Genomic DNA, 24,188 nt, shown 5'->3' with positions numbered 1-24,188 from the left:
TATTTACAAATATGTGTTATATATAGAGAGAGATATACAGTAGATGTGTGGAGCGATAGATAAACGGATGGATAGATTAACTAGATAGATTAAATAGATAGATTAGATAGATAGATATCCACATGTTTTGGTTTAAAGTACACTATGTTTGTATGTAAATACACAGTTTTCCAATGCCAATTTCACTGGTGACACACGCAATCCATGGGGTTAGTAGCTCAATAGAAAGCAACAAATGACCCTTAACAGCAAGGTCACACTACAATCAAAAAGGTCTTAGGCGCAAACAATGACCTGCTGGACTTTACTGACAGCTGGTTAAACAATAGTTGGATTATACAGTATGTGATACAAAGTAACATTGATGGATAAAATAAATTAAATTGGTATTTTTCAAAGTCAATATCATATGAAATGTATATATTTATTTACAGCAAACAATTTCTCACATTTTTGTGAATATTTTATTATATCTATACCACACTGAAGAAATGACCCTCTGCTACAATGTAAAGTAGTGAGTGCACAGTCTATATAACAGTCCCCTCAAAATAACCCAACACACAGCCATTAATGTCTAAAGCTTGGCAACAAAATTAAGTACAACCCTAAGTGGAAATGTTCAAATTGGGCACAAAGTGTCAATATTATGTGTAGCCACTATTATTTTCCAGCGCTGCCTTAGGCTTCTTAGACATGGAGTTCACCAGAGCTTTATAGGGTGCCACTGGAGTCCTCTTCCACTACTCCATGATAACATCACATATTTGGTGGATGTTAGAGACCTTGCACTCCCCCACCTTCTCTTTCAGGATGCTCAATAGGACTTACATCTGGACATACTTGGCCAGTCTATCAACTTTACTCTGAGCTTTTTTAGCAAGACAGTGTTCATCTTGGAGGTGTGTTTGAGGTAAATAATCATGTTGGAATACTGCCCTATGGCCCAGTCTCTAAGGAGAGGGGATCATGCTCTGCTTCAATATGTCACAGTGCATGTTGGCATTTATGGTTCCCTCAATGAACAGTACCTCCCCTGTGCCAGCAACACTCATGCAGCCCCAGATCATGTCACTTCCACCACCATGCTTGACTGTAGGCAAGACACACATCTTTTTACTCCTCACCAGGTTGCTGCCACACATGCTTAACACCATATGAATCAAATAAGCTTATGTCTTCAGCAAACTGTTTGTGGACTTTCTTGTGCTTCTTTCTTCTTTGATGACAGCCATGCAGACCAATTTAATGCAGTGTTAAGCATATAGTCTGAGCACTAATAGGCTGACTCCCCCACCCCTTCAACCTCTGCAGCAATGCTGGCAGCACTCATACTTTCATATCCCAAAGACAACCTCTGGATATATCGCTAAGCACGTGCATTCAATTTCCTTGGTCGATTATGGCAAGGCCTGTTCTTAGTAGAACCTGTCCTGTGAAAATGCTGTATGGTCTTGCCCACTGTTCTGCAGCTTAGTCTTAGGTTCTTGGCAATTTTTTTTTATGGTCTAGGCCATCCTTACGTAGAGCAGCAATTCTTTTTTTTTTTTTTTCCAGATAATCAGAGAGTTCTTTGCCATAAAGTGCAATGTTGAACTGTTGCAATGTTGAACTTCTAGTGTCCAAAGAGCAATAACACCAAATTTAAGACACCTGCTCCCAGTAGCATCTGAGACATTGTAACACTGACAAATCACATTACACCGGGGGAGGGAAAATGTCTTTTTTAGGGGTGTACTCACTTATGTTACCAAGGTTCAGATATGAATGGCTGTGCATTGAGTTATTTTGAGGGGGGGGGGCAGTAATGTTAACCCCTTAAGGACTGGGGCATTTTTTCATTTTTGCACTTTCGTTTTTCCTCTTCACCTTCTAAAAATCATAAAAAATTTTCCACCCACAGACCCATATTTTGTGCCACCAATTTTACTTTGTAATGAAATCAATCATTTTACCACAAAATCTACGGCAAAACCAGAAAAAAAATATTTGTGGGGCAAAATTGAAAAAAGAAATGCCATTTAGTAAATTTTGGGGGCTTCCAATTCTACGCAGTGCACTTTTCAGTAAAAATGGCACTTTATATTTATTCTGTATGTCCATAAAGCTTATCAATCACAGAGTTGGGACCAGGATAGGAGAAAGGGTAAGCCCTCTGGCTACCTCAGAAGTGGATTGCTCCCCTGCGATCGTGCTGTGGGGGGGAGGGGCGATCCACCCCACTGGACCACCAGGGACTGGTTAAAGGTCACTTTAGATGCCACAGCTTTGACAGAGGCGATCTAAAGGGTTAATAGCCGGCCTCAGCGATTGCAGCATGTCAGCTATTAACGGTGGCCCCCCACTACAGGAATCAGATGGAGGCCGGCCGGTATGGCTCGCCATACACTGCTTGCTGTCTCAGGAGGAGCCAGCTGTTCCATAGACGGCAACCGGTTAAACGCTGTTATACATTGTGTGCACTCACTACTTTACATTGTAGCAGAGGGTCATTTCTTCAGGAATGTCACATAAAAAGATATAATAAAATATTTACAAAAATATAGGGGATGTACTCACATGGCTAAGGGGGTTGTTCCCTGAAATGTTGTGCGGTGGCCTAGTACGGGAGTTGTTACCCCATGAAAGGATCTGCTACTCCTCACTATATACCCCTGGTATATAGTGTCTTAGTTCCACCTTGGTTTGTGTCACCTTCTCTGGCGCCAGGAGAGTGTCTCCCTCATAGGAAAAGATAACAGACAAGTAGGTATGGCGAACACACTCTGACTTTATTACTGCAAAGCATTGGTATATAAAAGCAAAGGGAGTATCTGACAATTTGGGGGAGTTGACGCAAGTCAGTCAGACTCCCCCATATAAGCCCTGGGTGGAGTTAGCTCTCTCTCTTTCCTTACAAGTCTTTGCTGAGGTTAAGTCGAGTCGCAGAGAGTGCCCAGAGTCATAGGAGGCCTCAAGTCCAGTCTGCAGCCACAAGCAGGTACAAGTAAGCCAGTCTCAGTATTGTCAGTCATCAGTCAAGTCAGTCACAGTCACAATTTGTCAAGTCAACATGGCCTGCATTAAATTGACCCCATTTACTACAAGTCCCAGCAAGCCCTTAAGGTCTCTTAGTCTCTGGTCACCTCCACGGGCCCTGGCTGAACTGTATAGACTTTACCTTCTGTCTACCCTCAGTAAAGATACCATTATCCGTAACTTGGCAATGGAGTCATTATTGTCCCGATGCCTAGCCCAGGATCTAGCGGTATACCTTCGGGTGGTATAGAGGATAAACCACACCCTTGCATCACGAATACAAGGGGTTAATGCCATCTGCCTCTAGGGTAATTCCATCTGCCCTTTGCATCACACTCTCTACCACAACTTTTGGTGTCATGAACAGGATACGGGTGTGCGTCTTATGCGACAAGTCCTCCCCCCAGTCTGAACTGTGTCCAGTATTGCCAGAAAATCACATGCCGATGCAAATAAAATCTGCGCCAGTAAGTATACAGGATTTTATCGGTAGAAAGTGTTATACCTGAGGTGCTTGTGAAATAGAGGGGGAGGTGAAGAAAAAACAGTTGTTTGCCATTGTGAAACGTTAACCCTCTTAAGGACCCAGGGCGTACCTGTACACCCTGCCCCCGGTCTATAACGCGGGGTCACGCCATGACCCCGCGTCATAGTGGGTTGGTCCTGGTGGCTAATGAAAGACGGGACCCTGGGCTAATAGAGCGCTGCACCGATCATTGTGCCGCGCACTATTAACCCTTTAGACACAGCGTTCAAAGTTGATCGCCCTGTCTAAAGTAACCAAAATACACTCCCGGCAGCTCAGTCAGGCTGAATGGGACCATCGCGGTGAAATTGTGATGTCCCAATCAGCTAGAACACGTGCGGAGGGTCCGTAACCTCTCCCCAGCGTGTCAGATCGGCGATTAATTGCTCCAAGCCTGAAATCCAGGCTTGAGAAATCGGCCGCCGATAACACTGATCATTGCCATGTGTTATGGTATGTGCTCCGGCTGCACACGCTGGCCGTGAGCGCATGGTCCCGTTACCTGCTGCTGCTGGTGGGGCGGGGACTTGCATCGTGGGACGCGCCCGCATGCGAGGCCCCAGTCCGTCACTCAGCTGGTGCTTCTCCTGCCCCAGCCTCTGCCTCTCTGCTCCGTTCTGGAGCCTTAAGATTTAAAGGGCCAGTGCGCTCATTAGTGTAATTCACCTGTGGCTCATTGATAAATTCCTCCACCCTCCTCACTTCCCTGCCGGATCTTTGTTGCCTTGTGCCTGAGAGAAAGCAGTCCAGATAGTTGCCTTACAGTGTATCTTATCGTTTGTTCTGTGACTTGACCTTGCTCCTCTGCCGCCTGCCTACTGACCTCCTGTTACGTCCTGACTACGCTACTTTGCCGCCTGCCTTGACCTTCTGCTATCCTGACTATGAGCAGCCTTATCCCTCCTGTGCCTCGCATCTCCTCAGCCGCCTGTGGGCTGGCGGGCTCTGGTGAAAACCAGCAGCACCTTAAACTCTGCTCCCTGGTACGGTCCGAGTCATCTGCCACACAGCTCCTGTCTTCTGAAAGGTGAGTGTTAAACCATGTTAATGCGTGGCAGTGATCTGTGTAGAAGATCAGTGTGTGCAGTGTTATAGCCACTATAGGGGGCTATAATATTGCAAAAAAAAAGTGTGAATTTTTTTTTTATAAAGATCATTTAACCCCTTCCCTAAAAAATTTAAGAATCACCCCCTTTTCCCATTAAAAAAAACTGTGTCGATAAAAATAAACATATGTGGTATTGCTGCATGCGGAAATGTCCAAACTATTAAAATATATCATTAATTGAACCACACGGTCAATGGCGTACACGCAAAAAAAATCCAAATTCCAAAATAGAGTATTTTTGGTCACTTTTTATATAATGAAAAAATTTATAAAAAGCTATTAAAAAATCAGATCAAAAATAGTATCGCTAAAAACTTCAGATCACGGTGCAAATAATGAGCCCTCACAGTGCTACGTTCGCAGAAAAATAAAAAAGTTATAGGGATCAAAAGATGACAATTTGAAACGTATTCATTTTTGTGCATGTAGTTATGATTTTTTCCAGAAGTAAGACAAAATCAAACCTATATAAGTAGGGTATAATTTTAATCGGTTGGACCTACAAAATAAAGATAAGGTGTCATTTTTACCGAAAAATGCACTGTGTAGAAACAGAAGCTGTCAAAATTTACAAAATGGCATTTTTTCTTCAATTTTGTCGCACAATGAATTTTTTTTCCGTTTTGCCGTGGATTTTTTTGTAAAATGACTAATGTCACTGCAAAGTAGAATTGGTGGCACAAAACATAAGTCATAATATGGAATTTTAGGTGCAAAATTGAAAGGGTTATGATTTTTAGAAGGTAAGTAGGAAAAAACTACTGTCATGATTCGGCTGGCTGGAGGTGGATCCTCTGTGCCAGAGAGGGATTGGCGTGGACCGTGTCGGTGGACCGGTTCTAAGTTGCTACTGGTATTCACCAGAGCCCGCCGCAAAGCGGGATGGTCTTGCAGCGGCGGTAGCAACCAGGTCGTATCCACCGGCAACGGCTCAACCTCTCTGACTGCTGAGATAAGCGCAGTACAAGGGAGTAGACAAGAGCAAGGTCGGACGTAGCAGAAGGTCAGGGCAGGCAGCAAGGATCGTAGTCAGGGGCAACGGCAGGAGATCTGGAAAACAGGCTAGGAACACACAAGGAAACGCTTTCACTGGCACAATGGCAACAAGTTCCGGCAAGAGAGTGCAGGGGAAGTGAGGTATAAGTAGAGAAGTGCACAGGTGAAGGTACTGATTAAAACCTCATGCGCCAATCAGTGGCGCACCGGCCCTTTAAATCGCAAAGACCCGGCGCGCGCGCGCCCTAAGGAGCGGGGCCACGCGCGCCGGGACAGCACAGACGGGGAACGGGTCTGGTAAGCGAGTCGGGATGCGCATCCGTCAGAGGACCCGGAAACTGGAGTGGGAGAAACAACTTTGGGAGAGAAGCGGTTAAGGATGAGTGGTTTAAGGAGAGAGACATGGAAAGCATTGGGAATACGGAGAGAAGGAGGAAGAAGGAGTTTGTAAGAGACAGGGTTGATTTGGCACTTGATTTTGAAAGGACCAAGATAACGTGGTCCCAGTTTATAACTGGGGACACGAAAGCGGACATACTTGGCGGAGAGCCATACTTTGTCTCCGGGAGAAAAAATGGGGGGAATTCTTCTTTTCCTATCGGCATGTTTTTTCATCCGGGATGAGGCCTGTAAGAGAGAATTTTGAGTCTCTTTCCATATGGTGGAGAAGTCCCGAGTCACCTCATCAACAGCGGGCAAACCAGAGGGCATGGGAGTGGGAAGGGGGGGAAGAGGGTGACGGCCGTACACCACAAAGAATGGGGATTTAGCGGAAGATTCAGAGACTCTGAAATTGTACGAGAATTCGGCCCATGGTAGAAGATCTGCCCAGTCATCCTGGCGGGAGGAAACAAAATGTCGCAAATAGTCACCCAGAACCTGATTAATTCTTTCTACTTGCCCATTGGATTGGGGATGATAAGAAGACGAGAAGTTTAATTTGATTTTGAGCTGATTACAGAGGGCCCTCCAGAATTTAGACACAAATTGAACGCCTCTATCCGAGACGATATGCGTGGGCAGCCCGTGAAGGCGAAAAATGTGTATAAAAAATTGTTTCGCCAACTGAGGCGCAGAAGGAAGACCTGGAAGAGGGATAAAATGTGCCATCTTGGAGAATCGATCAACGACCACCCAAATAACTGTGTTGCCATGGGATAAAGGTAAGTCAGTAATAAAGTCCATACCAATCTGAGATCATGGTCGTTCAGGAACAGGCAGAGGATGGAGGAGACCAGCAGGCTTCTGGTGAGGGGTCTTGTCCCGGGCACAGACTGTACAAGACCGCACGAAATCAACAACATCAGCTTCCAGGGTAGGCCACCAATAAAATCGAGAGATGAGCTGGATGGATTTTTTGATGCCAGCATGGCCTGCGAGGTGTGAGGAGTGTCCCCACTTGAGAATCCTGAGGCGCTGGCCTGGAGAGACGAAGGTCTTCCCTGGAGGAGTTTGTCTGATGGAAGCTGGAGAAGTGGAGATCAGACAGTCCGGAGGAATAATGTGTTGCGGGGAAGCTTCCACTTCAGAGGCATCCGATGAACGAGAGAGGGCATCAGCCCTAATGTTCTTGTCAGCAGGGCGAAAATGAATTTCAAAGTTAAAACGGGCAAAGAACAACGACCACCTAGCCTGGCGAGGGTTCAGCCATTGGGCAGACTGAAGATAAGAGAGATTCTTGTGATCAGTGTATATAATAACTGGATATTTGGATCCCTCCAGCAGATGCCTCCATTCCTCAAGCGACAATTTTATGGCCAGTAGTTCTCGATCACCAATGGAGTAGTTTTTCTCCGCCGGAGAGAAGGTCCTAGAAAAGAAACCACAAGTAACAGCATGTCCGGAAGAATTTTTTTGTAGGAGTACTGCTCCAGCTCCCACCGAGGAGGCGTCTACCTCCAGCGAGAAGGGCTTAGATGGGTCAGGTCTGGAGAGTACGGGAGCAGAAGAAAAGGCAGTCTTGAGATGATTGAATGCGTCTTCCGCTTGAGGAGGCCAGGACTTAGGTTTGGCGTTTTTCTTGGTTAGGGCCACGATAGGAGCCACAATAGTGGAAAAGTGCGGAATAAATTGTCTGTAATAATTGACAAACCTCAAAAAACGTTGGATAGCACGGAGTCCGGAGGGGCATGGCCAATCCAATACGGCTGATAGTTTATCTAGGTAAACCACAACACAGGTATATAGAAGATCACGAAAAATTTCATTTACAAAGTCTTGGAAGACGGCAGGGGCGTTGCAAAGCCCAAAGGGCATAACCAGATACTCAAAGTGTCCATCTCTGGTGTTAAATGCGGTCTTCCACTCGTCCCCCTCCCTGATGCGGATGAGATTATATGCACCTCTTAAGTCCAGCTTGGTAAAGATGTGGGCGCCTCGTAGGCGATCAAAGAGTTCCGAGGTAAGAGGTAGGGGATAGCGTTTTTTTACAGTGATTTTATTAAGTCCGCGGTAATCAATGCAAGGGCGTAAGGAGACGTCTTTTTGGGAAACGAAAAAAAATTCAGCTCCGGCAGGGGAGGAAGACTTGCAGATAAACCCTTTTGTTTAAATTCTCTTGGATGTACTCCGACATGGCTTGTGTTTCCGGAGCAGACAGAGGATAGATTCTGCCCCGGGGTGGAGTAGTACCAGGGAGGAAGTCAATTGGACAGTCATAAGGCCTGTGAGGAGGCAAAGTCTCTGCTTGTTTTTTGCAAAAAACATCAGCATAATCCAGATAGGCCTTGGGGAGACCAGATATCGGAGGAACCACAGGGTCTTGACTGACAGTACAGGGAGCAGGCTTAAGACAGTCCTTGTGGCAAGAAGTACCCCAGTTCTTGATTTCCCCAGTGGTCCAATCGAGGGTTGGGGAATGGCGTTGAAGCCACGGTAGTCCAAGAAGAATTTCCGAAGTGCAGTTAGAGAGGACCAGAAATTAAATTTTTTCGTGATGGGGTCCGATGCACATTAAGAGGGGTTCCGTGCGGTGACGCACAGTACAGTCCAATCGTTCATTATTAACAGAGGCGATGTAGAGGGGTCTGGCGAGACTGGTCACCGGGATGTTGAACCTGTTGATGAAAGAGGCCAAAATAAAATTTCCTGCAGATCCGGAATCCAAGAAGGCCATAGCTGAGAAGGAGACGGTAGAAGAAGAAATCCGCACCGGCACAGTAAGACGTGGAGAAGCAGAGTTCACATCAAGAGCTGTCTCACCTTTGTGCAGAGTCAGCGTGCGTCTTTCCTGACGTGGAGGTCGGATAGGACAATCCTTCAAGAAATGTTCGGTACTGGCACAGTACAGGCAAAGGTTCTCCATGCGGCGTTGTGTCCTCTCTTGAGATGTCAAGCGAGACCGGTCAACTTGCATAGCCTCCACGGCGGAAGGCACAGGAACGGATTGCAGTGGACCAGAGGAGAGAGGAGCCGGGGAGAGAAACCGCCTCATGCGAACAAAGTCCATATCCTGGCGGAGCTCCTGACGCCTTTCGGAAAAACATCTGTCAATGCAGGTGGCAAGATGAATAAGTTCATGCAGGTTATCAGGGATTTCTCGTGTGGCCAGCACATCTTTGATGTTACTGGATAGGCCTTTTTTAAAGGTCGCGCAGAGGGCCTCGTTATTCCAGGACAATTCGGAGGCGAGAGTACGGAATTGGATGGCGTACTCACTAACAGAAGAATTACCCTGGACCAGGTTCAGCAGGGCAGTCTCGGCAGAAGAGGCTCAGGCAGGTTCCTCGAAGACACTTCGAATCTCCGTGAAGAAAGAGTGTACAGAGGCAGTGACAGGATCATTGCGGTCCCAGAGCGGTGTGGCCCATGACAGGGCTTTCCCAGACAGAAGGCTGACTACGAAAGCCACCTTTGACCTTTCAGTTGGAAACTGGTCCGACATCATCTCCAAATGCAGGGAACATTGTGAAAGAAAACCACGGCAAAATTTAGAGTCCCCATCAAATTTGTCCGGCAAAGATAAACGGAGGCTGGATGCGGCCACTCGCTGCGGAGGAGGTGCAGGAGCTGGCGAAGGAGATGATTGTTGAAGCTGTGGTAGTAGCTGCTGTAGCATCACGGTTAGTTGAGACAGCTGGTGGCTTTGTTGCGCTATCTGTTGCGACTGCTGGGCGACCACCGTGGTGAGGTCAGCGACAACTGGCAGCGGGACCTCAGCGGGATCCATGGCCGGATCTACTGTCACGATTCGGCTGGCTGGAGGTGGATCCTCTGTGCCAGAGAGGGATTGGCGTGGACCGTGTCGGTGGACCGGTTCTAAGTTGCTACTGGTATTCACCAGAGCCAACCGCAAAGCGTGATGGTCTTGCAGCGGCGGTAGCAACCAGGTCGTATCCACCGGCAACGGCTCAACCTCTCTGACTGCTGAGATAAGCGCGGTACAAGGGAGTAGACAAGAGCAAGGTCGGACGTAGCAGAAGGTCAGGGCAGGCAGCAAGGATCGTAGTCAGGGGCAACGGCAGGAGGTCTGGAACACAGGCTAGGAACACACAAGGAAACGCTTTCACTGGCACAATGGCAACAAGATCCGGCAAGGGAGTGCAGGGGAAGTGAGGTATAAGTAGGGAAGTGCACAGGTGAAGGTACTGATTAAAACCTCATGCGCCAATCAGTGGCGCACCGGCCCTTTAAGTCGCAAAGACCCGGCGCGCGCGCGCCCTAAGGAGCGGGGCCGCGCGCACCGGGACAGCACAGATGGGGAACAGGTCTGGTAAGCGAGTCAGGATGCGCATCGCGAGCGGGCGCATGTGCAAAGAAAAAACGCATACGGTTTTACCGTATGGAACCGTATACATGTGTGTTTCCCATTGACGTCCATGTTAAAAAAAAAAAGGTATGCGGTTGCAATACTGTTTTAAAACTGGAGTCAAAACCGTGGTCAAACACGGTTTGGAGTACTGTTTAAAAATGTATTGCAAGCAAACACTACGCAACCGTATGCATCAGGGTGCATACGGTTTGCAATGCTTTGCCTATGTATACGTTTTTCAATACCGTTAGAGCAATATATTTAGCTATTATCTTTGTGCAAGTGAGTATTCTTGTAAGTGTACTATAATGTTTATGGTGTGCTGTAATAAAATGTATATAATATGCTTGTACAAAAATGTCAAGGTGTAAAGTGTCTTTTATTCATGGCAATATATATAGGAAATATCCTGACCCTATCAGGAGAAGCGTAGCCACTACCTCACTGTCATGACAGCTTCCAGCTAGATATTGGGAGTAAAAACAGTATTACACATAGTCCAACTAATTTAGTCAGTCTATATAATGTATATATGAGTTAGTCAAAATGTCTAGTCAGGACTGTATCTAACGTGTCCATTACCAGTCCATATTGTCGAAATGTTTATATGTATCTAACATTTTCCTGTCCCTGTATACAGGGTGCTCTCCTGGGGCCAGAGGGTTCCCCTGCAACTTAAGTAAGGCTGGGTTCACACTACGATTTGTAACTACGGTTCGCGTATACGGCGCCCGCACTCAGCCGTATAGGGGAACCGTGTTTTATGCATGTCTATGAGCCGACCGGAGTGAACCGCAGCCTCCGGTCAGCTGCTTTTTCGGCCGTATGCGGTTTCCCGACCGTAGGCAAAAACGAGGACGACCACGTTTTTGCCTGTGGTCGGGAAACCGCATACGGCTGAAAAATCAGCTGACCGAAGGCTGCGGTTCACTCCGGTCGGCTCATAGACATGCATTAAATACGGTTCCCTTATACGGCTGAGTGCGGGTGCCGCAATTAAGCCATGCCCCCCTCCTCCCAGCCGTATACAGGAACCGTAGTTACAAATCATAGTGTGAACCCAGCCTAAAGCACGTAGGGTGACAGAAATGCTGTATATAGAGGTAACAATGGTGTGTTGTATAACATATGTATAGAGTTCGTGGGAGAAGAAGGGCCCCAGTAGCTAAGGCATTGGGTAAATAGCCTCCGGCAGCCCAATCCGCAATTTATGTGTTTCAGTGTCTAGAGTGTAATTAATCCTGTGTGTCTACCAATTTATTTCCCAAAGGAGCATGTATGGACATTTCTAAAGTTCTACATGGACTCATCCCCTGTTGTTATTAACTATCCAGACCTGTGAAGGATATTTTATACCAATATGCCCCAGGAACTGTCGCTAGGCCTCAGTTGCCACTGTTAGTTGTCTGCCCTCCAGGACTGGGCGCCGAGGACAGCTGTATTCAAGAGGGGGAGTTTGTGGTAATCCAGTATGGGAGGTGTTACCCCGTACTCCTGCTACCCTGTCAAACAGCCTCCCTACAGTGTCCCCTGGGCCCCCTTACATCTGTCCCCCCATGTAAATATGTTTCTAATGTATTATACCATGTAATGTGTTCAGAAAGCATTGTCACTTTAAGACTGTTTACCATGTGACTTGTCATGTGATTGTTACCCAGGAGGTACCAGTGACCAGGTGATCCCAGGGGTGACCTATGGGCTGCCTGCTAGTCTCCTGAGTGGAGTTAGCTCTCTCTCTTTCCTTACAAGGCTTTGCTGAGGTCAAGTCGAGTCCTAGAGAGTGTCCAGAGTCATAGGAGGCCTCAAGTCCAGTCTTCAGCTGCAAGCAGCTACAAGTAAGCCACAGTCTCAGTATTGTCAGTCATCAGTCACAGTCACCATTTGTCAAGTCACCGTGGTCTGCATTAAATTGACCCCATCTACTACAAGTCCCAGGAAGCCCTTAAGGTCTCTGTGTCACTGGTCACCTCCTTGGGCCCTGGCTGAACTGTATAGACTTTACCATCTGTCTACCCTGTAACTTGGCATCGTTATTGCCCCTGTGCCTAGCCCAGGTCATTATTGCCCCCGTGCCTAGCCCAGGATCTAGCGGTATACCTTCGGGTGGTATCGAGGATAAACAACGCCATGGCGTCTCGAATACAAGAGGTTAATGCCATCTGCCCCTAGGGGAATTCCACCTGCCCTTTGCATCACACCCTCTACCACAGATGTGCGGCAGGTTGGAACTAAGGTTTTTAGTCATGTGACCTGAGAAGATCTGGCATCATACCCTGAAACTTAACATGCTGTATATCGCAAAATAAACTTTATGAATAAAGAAAGCAATGTAAGTTCCGTATACGGGCTTTCTTGGGTAATATTATAAGAACGTTCACATTATGATTGGTGTCATTTGTTCACCTAAATAATTATAGTTGTAGATAAAATATACAATATTAAATATACTCCGATGGTTGGTACTTAATACAAAAAGATCCCATATTGGCCAAACACAGTACGGAAAAACCTATTATAGCCTTTAAGCGCGTGCCCAATCTCTCACCAAAGGTAAATACTCCAGCAAAAAGAGAAGGGATTGGCTACAAGATGCGACCCCTAAGGGCAACCACAAATGTGGTAGTTGTAAATGGTGCCCACAGTTAGGTAATGGAATGTACTTCAAATTAGGAGGCACTGAAGTAAAGGCTAAAGACTTCATGTGCTGCAAAACTAATTATATGGTGTATGCTCTAATTTGCGATTGCGGGCGATTTTATGTAGGCAGTACTACACGCCCGATGCACACCCGCTTTCACGAGCATCTATACTTTCTTAAATTCGGGAAAGGCTCCCCACCAGTAATACAGCACATAAAGAATGCACATAATAACAATCCCAATGCATTGAAGTTTTTTTTCGGTATCGAGAGAATCCCCGTACAAGAAGAAGGGTTAAATAGAAAGAAAGCCCTACTCCGCAAAGAAGTTCTATGGATACTTAAAACCGAAGCGCAAGGGAACTGAGGGCTAAACGATAAGATAGACTTAGGTATCTTCTTATGAAAGCTATATTTATGCATTGCTAGTAGTTGGTTTTAATCTACGCATATTTTTAGATCACATAAACACCTGTGAACACCTGATCTGTGACGTCTTCACTCAAGGGTATTTACCAGGGTCGACGTCACTGACAGGTGTGGTCTGACGAAGCCCGCATGCGTGGGTCAAACAGCTGTCACACCTGAGACATCTGCAGCGTCCTGCACATACTCCCGCACTGGCTGTCAGGGTCTCGCTTGTTACTACACTGCAATATTAAAATAAGTTTTTCTGCTACCGGAAATGGGGAGTGCATCTTTTTTTTCTTCTCGGACGATAGTTGTATATAAGTTGTCTTTATATAGTTTCCGATAGAACCATAATACCTGTGCTCAACAAGTCAGTAAAGACTTAAAAGTGTTGTAGAGTAACAATTTGTCTTTGAAGTTTGAGCACTTCCAGACAGCTGTAAGAATGGATGAGCTGGATCAGCACGTGTAAGCCATTGATACTTCCGAGGATCAGGTTCAAGCAGCGCTTGCATAGCTTAAGCAGGAAAAAAGGTGGATAAGAGTGGGAGTGCCTGAAACTGTACTGGCCCAAGACTTGCTTGGCTTGTGTCAGGGTGACCTACCGAATGCACTGGGACTGCAACACTGCTCACCACATATGTTCAGAGTCTGACTCTCCCGGGTTTCAATGATCAACACAAACTTCTTTGAGCATTCTGTTGCCACAACAATCCGCTAGTTCTACGCAGGCATTTGGTCCTGCTCTTTTAAGGACTACTCCGCAGAGGTCAAAAACACAAGAGAACTGTCAGTAAGATATTCTCAAACCTCTTTAGGAAGAAAGTGCGATTTACTCTTCAATATCCCGCAGCAGGATTTGCTTCTACTCTGGACAGTTCCTTGAGACAGACTGAGATGGAAGCAGAGAGCACTGTGGGCAGATTGGAAAGAAGTACACAACTTTCTCTAGAGCATACAGCAGCTGATAAGTACCGGAAGGCTTACGATTTTTAAATAGAAGTAATTTACAAATCTGTTTAACTTTCTTGCATCACTAGATTTTGAAAAGATGTTTTTAAGCGGAGTATCCCTTGAAGTACTGTTTGGTTTTTGTTGATTTCTGTTTCAGGAATGCATCTCAACAGATTCTAAATTTGGAGTACTTTGTGGAGTTCATGCCTTTTACCTGTACATTGTTGGGGGAAAATGGACTGGACTGCAACTGTTGTTATTTTGAGACTTGCCCCACAGCGCCCTACATGATGTTGTATCTCGTTTGCTTTCTGTTTGTCACGATGCACACACTACTGGTCAAACCTTGAAAGCAGACCTGGACTAGGAGTAAAAAGATAATGTTAGTCTTGCCTTGCATTTGTTTGGTGGGTTTTATAGGTATTCTGCCCTCCATGGTGGAATAAGTAAAGTCCATGTCACCCTGTGAGGTTTATTCCACCAGCCTCTTTAATTGAGCAGTGAAGGTCTACACCTTTCCATATCCCTTCATCTGATCAACTTTTCCTCATTCCCCACTCCCTTTTCCCAGTTTCATGAAATGGAAGCCCCTCCCCCCCCCCCCCCCCCAAGCCAAGAAAATGCAAATTTCAATACTTCAGCAGACATATCTCGCACCATAAGGGAATTTACGCACTTACCGGCCAGCCAGTAATGGACATGCTTAGGAAGGATATGTACTTGTCTTTGGGTTAAATGGCTATAATGTGAGGTTACCATAAAGCTGTGGCTATCTTTGTGAACTGGGTATTTCCTGTTGGAGTTTTCTCTTTTACTACAAATTCTATAACTCCACTGTTTTCCCTTCCACACATCAGCCACCCCACCCATTGAACCACAAACAAGCTAAATTCCATGAAAAGTCAAGTGCTTTCTAATCGGGGTGCCTCAAGCTGTTGCAAATTCCCTGTGGTTGCTCCAACCATTGAAGCAGAACAGGCTCACTGTCATCATCACCTGACTAGTGAGATAGGTATTCCCAGGATGCAGTGACGCTGAGACAGGAGTCATTCTGTATGCTGTTAAAAATGAACATCCAGTGCAAAGATCACATAAGAATGCGAGACCAGCCATCAGGTACATACACTATATTATGAACTACACTAACTTCAGCTACACTAACTACAGCTCCTGTAGCATAGTCAAATAAAAAAAAAAATACTGGAATACCCCTTTACTGGTAAAGCAGGAGTGATGAAGTCCCTTATGGGTAGAGTTGTCTCTCATGACTCGGAATCTGAGGGGAGATAAATACAGATGTGGGGGAGATGGTTGGCCGATAGCTAAACCTCTATGCCATTTCTGCCCTAAATGGGCCCTACAGACAATTCTACAGCTTACTGACAAGCTCCTGCAGGAACAGTGGCCTCAGTTTGGAAAGACAAAAAAACATACTAATGAGAATTTAAATTAAGAATGAGCTAGGGACAAGGTACATATGAAACTAACAAATAGACAAGATATATGAAGGGGTCTATACCTGGATGACAGGGGGTACACATACTACTCTTATGTTCATGTGGTCTAATAGCATATTATTTCTTGTTTAGCCCAGCCTTGTTCCTTACTGTTCTCCACAGTAAAATCTGTGATATGGATATCTTAGGTCACTTCCCTATTTTGGGTGATATAATTTCTTTTTTTTGGATTTCCCATCTTACTTGACATGAGATGATGACTTTAGGAAGCTTGTGAAAAGATGGTGACTCGAGTCCTTAGCAGACCAAATGGCTCATCCCCCGGCATTATTGTAATGTGTTTTTGCATTCTTCTGTTTTAGGTGTCTATTCATTGGGGGAATAGTTAATGCTCTGAGCCAATGACTGCTTGGCTGTGGTTTTTAAACCCAAGCTCTCTTGGAAGTCTGTGCTGGTTATTTGTGCACTTTGCTTTTGTCTGTTTAGTATTTATCTGAGTTTTAACCATGCTTATGCCTGTTTGATATAGATTTTAGTTGGCCCGGTTTTTAGGACTTCTGTCTGTTTTTCGGATTTGTATGTCTGTTCAAATATTATCCTGTCTTGTATCTTGAATAATCTCCTGTCTAGTATCCTGACCAGTGTTCCTCTACGTTGTAGTTTGGTTTTCTTGTATCCATTTTTATGAAGTTCATGTTAGTTATTTTAGTCCAGTGTGAACAGTGTTCTATGTTCCTGATCAGTTTTGTGTTTTACATTCAGTTCTTCTGTTCATCCCCTGCATTTCCTGGCTTCTGCTGTTTACTCATTTTATACCTTGTCTAGTTCATTTATTCATATCTGCCATTTATCTGGATTCCATTTTTTGAGCTGTTTGTTAACACACTATATTCTGCCCTGTTAGTATTTGTATCCTGTCTGGTTTATCTGTTCTGGTTTTTGTATTCCCTTTCTGTTTCTGTCCTATGACCAACTATTTATATTATCTTTTGATTTATGCACATTGCACTTTAGTGCAGGGAGACCCCGGCTCCAAGTTGTTGATACACCATTTAGGTTGGATGGGCAAGTCGGCAGGGAGAGTGGTACTAGGGACAGCTTAGGGCTCACTCTTCCTGTCCCCCCAGACTGTCATGACAATTTTCTTTACTTTGGGAAACCGCCAATGTGGTCTTATGAGGTCGATTGATCTTCAATGTGACAAAACAGGAGGAAAAAAAAAAAAAACAGTTACAGTTTCAGAACGCTAGCCACAGATGTTTGCATTTAGCTCCACAACATAGTACCTCACGTTTGACCTGAGAGGGATAATGGGGGCCTTTACCGTTATCCACCTGTGGACTTAATAGAACATATTCCATAAAGGTTTAGAAATAGATGATATCTGTGAAAAGTACCTACACCATTAGCAAAGAGCGCAGTCCTTGAGGTCTCCTCAAGCTTTTACTCACCTTTTTCTCCTCAGTAATACTTGCCATTGTTAACCTTGTTATTAAAATGCACATGGATACCAAAAAAGTTTTAATCTGTTAACGGCCATGGACCTCTATACTCATCCATGTGCCGTTAACGGGGTATGGCGCAGGCTCCCGACTCGAGCCCGCATCATACCAGCCAGCCCCCAGCTACCGTTAATAGCCGACATGCGGCGATTGCCGCGGCCGACTACTAACCCTTTAGATCGCCGCTGTCAAAGCTGACAGCAGCATCTAATGTGCCTTTATCCTGTCCCTGGTGGTCCAGTGTGGTTGATCGCCCCCCCCCCCCCCCCGGGGGGGGGGGGGGCGATCCATTTCTCAGGTACCTCTCCTTCACTGCCAGCTCCTGTGTTGAGAATGATAAAGCCTGGCTTTATCAATCAAGCTCAGAGCACACAGATCAATGTGGTCTTATGGAACCACATTGATCTGTATGAGAAATCAAATGATTCCTCCCAAAAGTCCCCTAAGGGGACTAAAAGTGTAAAAAAAAAAAAAAAGATTAAAAACATACACATTAACAACCCCTTTCTTATTAAAAGTTTAAATCACCCCCCTTTTCCCATACACCATCTAAAAAATATATAAACATTAAGAAAATAAACATATGTGGTATCACCGCATGCGTAAATGTCTGAACTATAAAAATATATTGTTAATTAAACTGCACAGTCAATGGCGTACATGCAAAAAAGTCCAAAATAGTATATTTTTGGTCACTTTTTATACCATAAAAAAATGAATGAAAATTGATCAAAAAGTCAGATCAAACCAATGGTACCGATAAAAACTTCAGATCACAGTGCAAAATATGAGCCCTCCCATGCCCTGCATGTAGTTATGATTTTTTCCAGAAGTACAACAAAACAAAACCTATATAAGTAGGGTATCAATTTAATCGTATGGACCTACAAAATAGAAATAAAATGTCATTTTTACTGAAAAATGTACTGCGTAGAAATGGAAGCCCCCAAAATTTACAAAATGGCGTTTTTCTAAAATGTTATCATTTTTTTCCCGTTTTGCTGTAGATTTTTGGGTAAAATTACTGATGTGATTACAAAGTAGAATTGGTGGCGCAAAAAAAAGGCCCTCATATGTTTTTTTAGGGGCAAAATTTAAAGGGTTATGATTTTTAAAAGGTAAGGAGGAAAAAAACGAGCGCATGTAGAAATTAAACAGAAATTTTATTTTCAGATCAAAGGATAACAGTAACAGTTAACCAGGCAAATATAAAAATACAAAGACTCAATGGCCTCTACTTCCCACTTGACTTGACTCTTAAGTGACTTCAGTATCAGGATGCTAGCAAGAAAATACAAAAACAAATACCTATTTGAGTTCCTGAAATAATAAAGCTTCTTCAGATTTAGTGACATGTTTTGATCAAATTATTAAAATTATAAAAAAATCATTCTGAATAAAAAAATATTTTCTAAGGTTTTAACCTCTTAAGGACGCAGGGCATACCTGTACGCCCTGCGCCCTATCCTGGTATATAAGGCGGGTTGGTACCCCTACCGGGTTGGTCCCGGCGGCTAATGGCAGCCGGGGCCCTGGGCTAATAGCGTGCAGCACCGATCGTTGTGCTGCACGCTATTAACCCTTTAGACGCAGCGTTCAAAGTTGATCGCCACATCTAAAATGAAAGTAAAAGCTTGCCGGCAGCTCAGTCGGGCTGATCGGGACCATCGCGGTGAAATCACAATTTCCCGATCAGCTAGAACGTGAGCAGAGGTCCCCTTACCTGCCTCAGTCGCGTCCGATCGGCGATTGCTCCAAGTCGGAAATCCAGGCTTGAGCAATCGACCGCCGATAACACTACTCTTTGCCGTATCAGTGAACGGCAATGATCTGTGAATGAGATCGGTAGGTGCAGTGTAATAGCCACTAAGGGGGGGGGGGGGGGGGGGGGGGGGGCTATAACACTGCAAAAAAAAAAAAGTGTGAAAAAAAATGTAATAAAGATCATTTAACCCCTTAATAATAAAAGTAAGAATCACCCCCCTTTTCCCATTTAAAGAAATGCTGCATACAGAAATGTCCAAACTATAAAAATATATCATTAATTAAACCACACGATCAATGGCGTACGCGCCCAAAAATTCCAAGGTCCCAAATAGTGTATTTTTGGTCACTTTTTATATCATGAAAAAATGAAAAGCTATCAAAAAGTCTGATCAATATAAAAATTATATTGATAAAAACTTCACATCACGGCGCAAAAAATGAGCCCTCATACCGCCCCATACGCGGAAAAATAAAAAAGTTATAGGGGTCAGAAGATGACAATTTAAAATTTTCCTGCATGTAGTTATATATTTTTTTTTAGAAGTAATAAAAATCAAATCTATATAAGTAGGGTATTATTTTAACCGTATGGACCTACAGAATAAAGATAAGAAGTCATTTTTACCGAAAAATACACTGCATAGAAACGAAAGCCACCAAAACATTACAAAATGGCATTTTTTCTATAGTTTTCTCGCACAATTAATTTTGTTTACACTTCGCCATGGATATTTTGGTAAAATGACTAATGTCACTGCAAAGTAGAATTGGTGGCACAAAAAAATAATCCATCATATGGAATTGTAGGTGCAAAATTTTAAGCGTTATGATTTTTAGAAGGTGATGAGGAAAAAATGAAAATGCAAAAACGGAAAAACCCTGCATCCTTAAGGGGTTAAATGCTCCCTGGAGCATTGTGTAAACAGCCAAAAGTTTCAACATAGTAACAGAAAAATGCAAATGATGAATTGTATCTGTGTTTTTTACACTTTACTCTAACTGTAGTCTTGGCACCTGCCTATACAGTATAGATTTAAAAAAATATATATACAATAATTTGCATGTTGTCACCTAGAACGACAGAGAACCTTTTGTAAAAGCTGTCTGCTAATTAAACTTCAGATGATATAAAGCCTTGACACACTATGACAGAACGAGACTTTCTGCTAAAGCAATTTGCACCTTTCAAGCAGACTTTATATCAAGCATAGAGGGGAATTATGAGATTGAATGAAAACAGGAGAATACAGATAATTTTACTGAAAATGATTAGACATTTCGCATGATTGTCCTACACTGTAAGAAAAAAAAAAGTTTGCTCCGTGCACCAGATGTCTGGGTGAGATGGGGTGCCGCAGCCGAGATCCTTTGTATAGGGTATAAGATGTCTAGGGGTGGAGTACCCCTTTAAGTCAATTGAATATCAGCTTAAAGGGTACCAGGAGCTGAGATTTTGGAAATGATATCTATGATGAAGTCTTCTGCTGATTTTCCATATGACCCTACAATTACTGTTCCTTGTTTGTATTCAAAGAAGATGGTGCTCTGCAAACTCAAATGATCTGGGGGCCACTGGAGGTAGAGGCTGGGCCACATGCGCCCCTCACATATAATGCCCCCATCATGCGCCCCTCACATATAATGCCCTCATCTTGCGCCCCTCACATATAAAGCCCCATCATGCTCTGAATTTAACCCTGCCACACACTCCTATAAATATAATACCACACACTGGGTCCTATGAATATAATACTGTCACATTGTGCCCTCTGAATTTATACACATTATAAATGCTTCATGCCTGCACCCCCTCTTCCTATCCAATACTGTTCCTCATGCCTGCACCCCCTCTTCCTATCCAATACTGTTCCTCATGCCTGCACCCCTCTCCCTATCCAATACTGTTCCTAGTGCCTGCACCCCCTCTTCCCCTTCATTACTGTGCCTCCTGCCTGCACCTCCTTCATAACTGTGCCTCATGCCTGCATCCCCCCTTCCCCTCCATTACAGTTCCTCAATCGTGCACTGCCCTCACACCCTTTCACTGTGCCTTATTCCTGCACTCCCACCCCCCCCCCTTCTCTATATTACTGTTCCCCATGCCCCATCCACCCTGAAACAACCACTATGTAACGTACAGAGCAGGCTCCTGTGGCTCCACTGCTGCTTGTCTTCCTTCCGGACATCGGCACCGTCCACAGCGCAGCCAGACTCCGCCCACCTCAGTACAAGCATACAAGCTCTATGTCCGATGTGTGGCAACGGTCACACCACTACAATCTATAAACACTACTCGGTGCGGTCAGTGTTCTGTGACCACAGTCGCAACAGCAGACGCAATCCAATCGCCTGGCGGCCTATGCAGCAGGCCACCTATGCGGGCCTCTTGGCCTATTTTAACATAGGGGCCTGGAGCTGCAGCTCCATCTGGCCCTGTGCAGTGGGCCGCAAAATTTTGTTCCCCGGATCTAAAACTTTTCTCCGGTATTCATCAGCACAGATGAGCAGAAGCAGTGGCATTTGAGTGCAGTTGCAAGACAGCAGAAAATCCTGTAGGACAAACCCTTTAAGACTTCTTTTATTGAAACAGGTTATAAAACATATCCACACGGCAAAGACAAACATGCATCAGGTCTCATAGACCTTAAAAAAAAGACAAAGGCCCCGTCTTCCCAGGTTGTAGCGCGAGGAAGACATTTCAGACACCTTGCTCCTCTAAACTACCTCCAACCTGCAGAAGACTACATTTTATCCCTTTAGAAAACAAATGCCAGCAGTAAGTAAAGACCTTTATGGTCAGAAGAGTCACAAGAAACCAGCAGCTTCTGTCACTTGACACAAGGCTTAGGCATTTATTTTTGCCCCTGGCAAGTTACCACATCAGATTCCTAGATGTTGCATGTGATTTGGGTTGGATACTGGCACAAAATTACCTGTCCCCCTAGAGAGATTCATCATAAACCCTGCAACTATGCCATGTGACGTGTCTGCTTTAAGGTTGTGTCTCATGACTTATATAGGTGATCCTTAAAGGAAATCTTCAGTGAAATAAACTTATCCCCTATCCACAGGATATGGGATAAGTGTCTGATCGCAGGTGGTCGAACGCTGGGACCCCCCACGATCACCTGCACAAGGCCCTGGCTCTGCCGTGGCGTGCCGGTCGCAGTATGACGTCATGGCCGACACGCCTCTCCATGTGTCTCTATGGGAGAGGCAGGGATGCAGAGTTCCTGCATCCCCGCCTCTCCCATAGAGCTGTATGGGGGGGGAGAAGGTGTTCAGCCACCTCAGTGAGGCTAACGACATGCGCATTAGCTGGCGCACAGCGCGGCAGTGCCGGGCCCTATACGGGAGAGTGCTGGGGGTCCCAACGGTCAGACCTCTCGTTATCAGACACTTACCTCCTATGCTGTGGATAGGAGATAAGTGTCTGATCTCCTTTAAAAGGGCACTGTCAGATCCAAAAACTTTTTATACTAACAGAACCACAGAGGATTTCTCAAAATTACATAAATCTAGGAAGTCAAAATAGAGCATTTGTAGCTTGTGACTCTCCCATTCAAGCTCTTTTCTCCTTAAAGAGGTACTCCACTGTAAACCTCTTATCCCCTATCGGAAGTAAAGGGGATAAGATGTTAGATCATGGAGATCCTGCTGCTGGGGACCCCTGCGATCTCCGGGCCGGCAGCGGGGATCCCCAGCAGCAGGAGTGAATAGGGGGGCCTGGCTGGCAGCATCGCCAGTCATCTGTGCGGAGTTTGCTCAGTGCACCAAACAACATGGGTTCAGCAGCGGAGATCACGGGGGTCCCCAGTGGCGGGACCTTCGCAATCTAACATCCCCTATCCTTTGGATAGGGGATAAGATGTTTACAGCGGAGTTCCCCTTTAAAGGGGTACTCCGGTGGAAAACATTATTTTTTATTTTCTTTTTTATCAACTGGTGCCAGAAAGTTAAATAGATTTGTAAATTACTTCTATTAAACAAATATTTATTGTTCCAGTACTTATTAGCTGCTATATACTACAGAGAAAGTTCTTTTCTTTTTGGATTTCATTTTTCTGTCCACAGTGCTCTCTGCTGACACTGTCCAGAACAGGAGGAAATCCCCATAGCAAACCTATGCTGCTCTGGACAGTTGCTGACAGCACTGTGGACAGAAAAAAAAAAAAAAGAAATCCAAAAACAAACGAACTTTCCCTGTAATATACAGCCGCTAATAAGTACTGGAAGGATAAATATATATATTTTTTTTAAACATTATTTGTGGGGTGAAATTTGGAATCCAGCTAATTTGTGGGAATTATGTTTTTATGCGATCGTAACCATCATTCTGCAGGTCAATATGAGAACAGGTTTCACTGTGTACTGTTAATGCACATTGAGTGGTTTTGGCACATGATGAACTATAACAAGAACAGATGAGCTTCCACTATTTGCAAAACAATTGTCCAAAACAGTTCTCCATAACGTTTGGAAAAACCTACCTGCCGTATTACATTAAAAACTGTGTTCAAGTGTACCTAGAAGAATTACTATTAACACTTTTTTTTTTTAAACATTCTTACGTTGCAGCATTTTTTTTGTATATCGTCCCAATCCTTAGACGAGGGATTGTATGTTTTTGAAAACTCATTTTAAAATACAATTAAAAAGTAGAGCAATGTCCAGCACTGCCCATTATAAGAGCCAGATTGATCTGAGTACACCATTGTATGACTAAGGCGACTAAGGTTGCTGAAACGCGTCACTCTACTCCATGATCCGTGTTGCTGTTTGCTGTGTGTATCCACAATAAATTTCATCTTGCATCGTGCTTTTGTGCTGGACATTGCTCTACTTTTTAATTGTTCGTCCTCGTGGTGTCCGCACGAGTCCGTGCACTGAGGCGGCGGTGGAGAGCTGGACGATCTTTCTATTCATTTTAAAATACTGTACACTGTATTTAGTATTTTATTAGAAGAACAAGCAGATGTCCAGCGCAGGTAAGTACGGAATGATGCTCTTTATTCGAATAAAAACTGCTGGTACATAGAGGACATGGACAATGGTGACGCG

The 24,188-nt window shown here is 44.6% G+C and overlaps 1 protein-coding gene across 2 annotated transcripts in view; it reads right to left on the bottom strand.

Annotated features, from left to right (window-relative positions):
* MYO16 (myosin XVI) overlaps nucleotides 1-2,727 on the bottom strand; it is a 483,589-nt gene extending 480,862 nt beyond the window's left edge. Inside the window, exon 1 of one of the 2 annotated variants that reach the window (XM_056555738.1) lies at nucleotides 2,695-2,727. The gene's annotated coding sequence lies outside the window, so the exon portion shown is untranslated. Of the gene's footprint in view, nucleotides 1-2,559; nucleotides 2,582-2,694 lie in introns of those variants that run through there. The other variant, XM_056555737.1, reaches the window with a different exon arrangement.
* Nucleotides 2,728-24,188: the final 21,461 nt, after the last annotated feature.

Source organism: Hyla sarda, chromosome 2, assembly GCF_029499605.1.
Source record: "Hyla sarda isolate aHylSar1 chromosome 2, aHylSar1.hap1, whole genome shotgun sequence".
NCBI classification, from domain to species: Eukaryota; Metazoa; Chordata; class Amphibia; order Anura; family Hylidae; genus Hyla; species Hyla sarda.
Note: the sequence above shows the minus strand (reverse complement) of the source record. Positions and strands in the feature narration are given on the sequence as shown.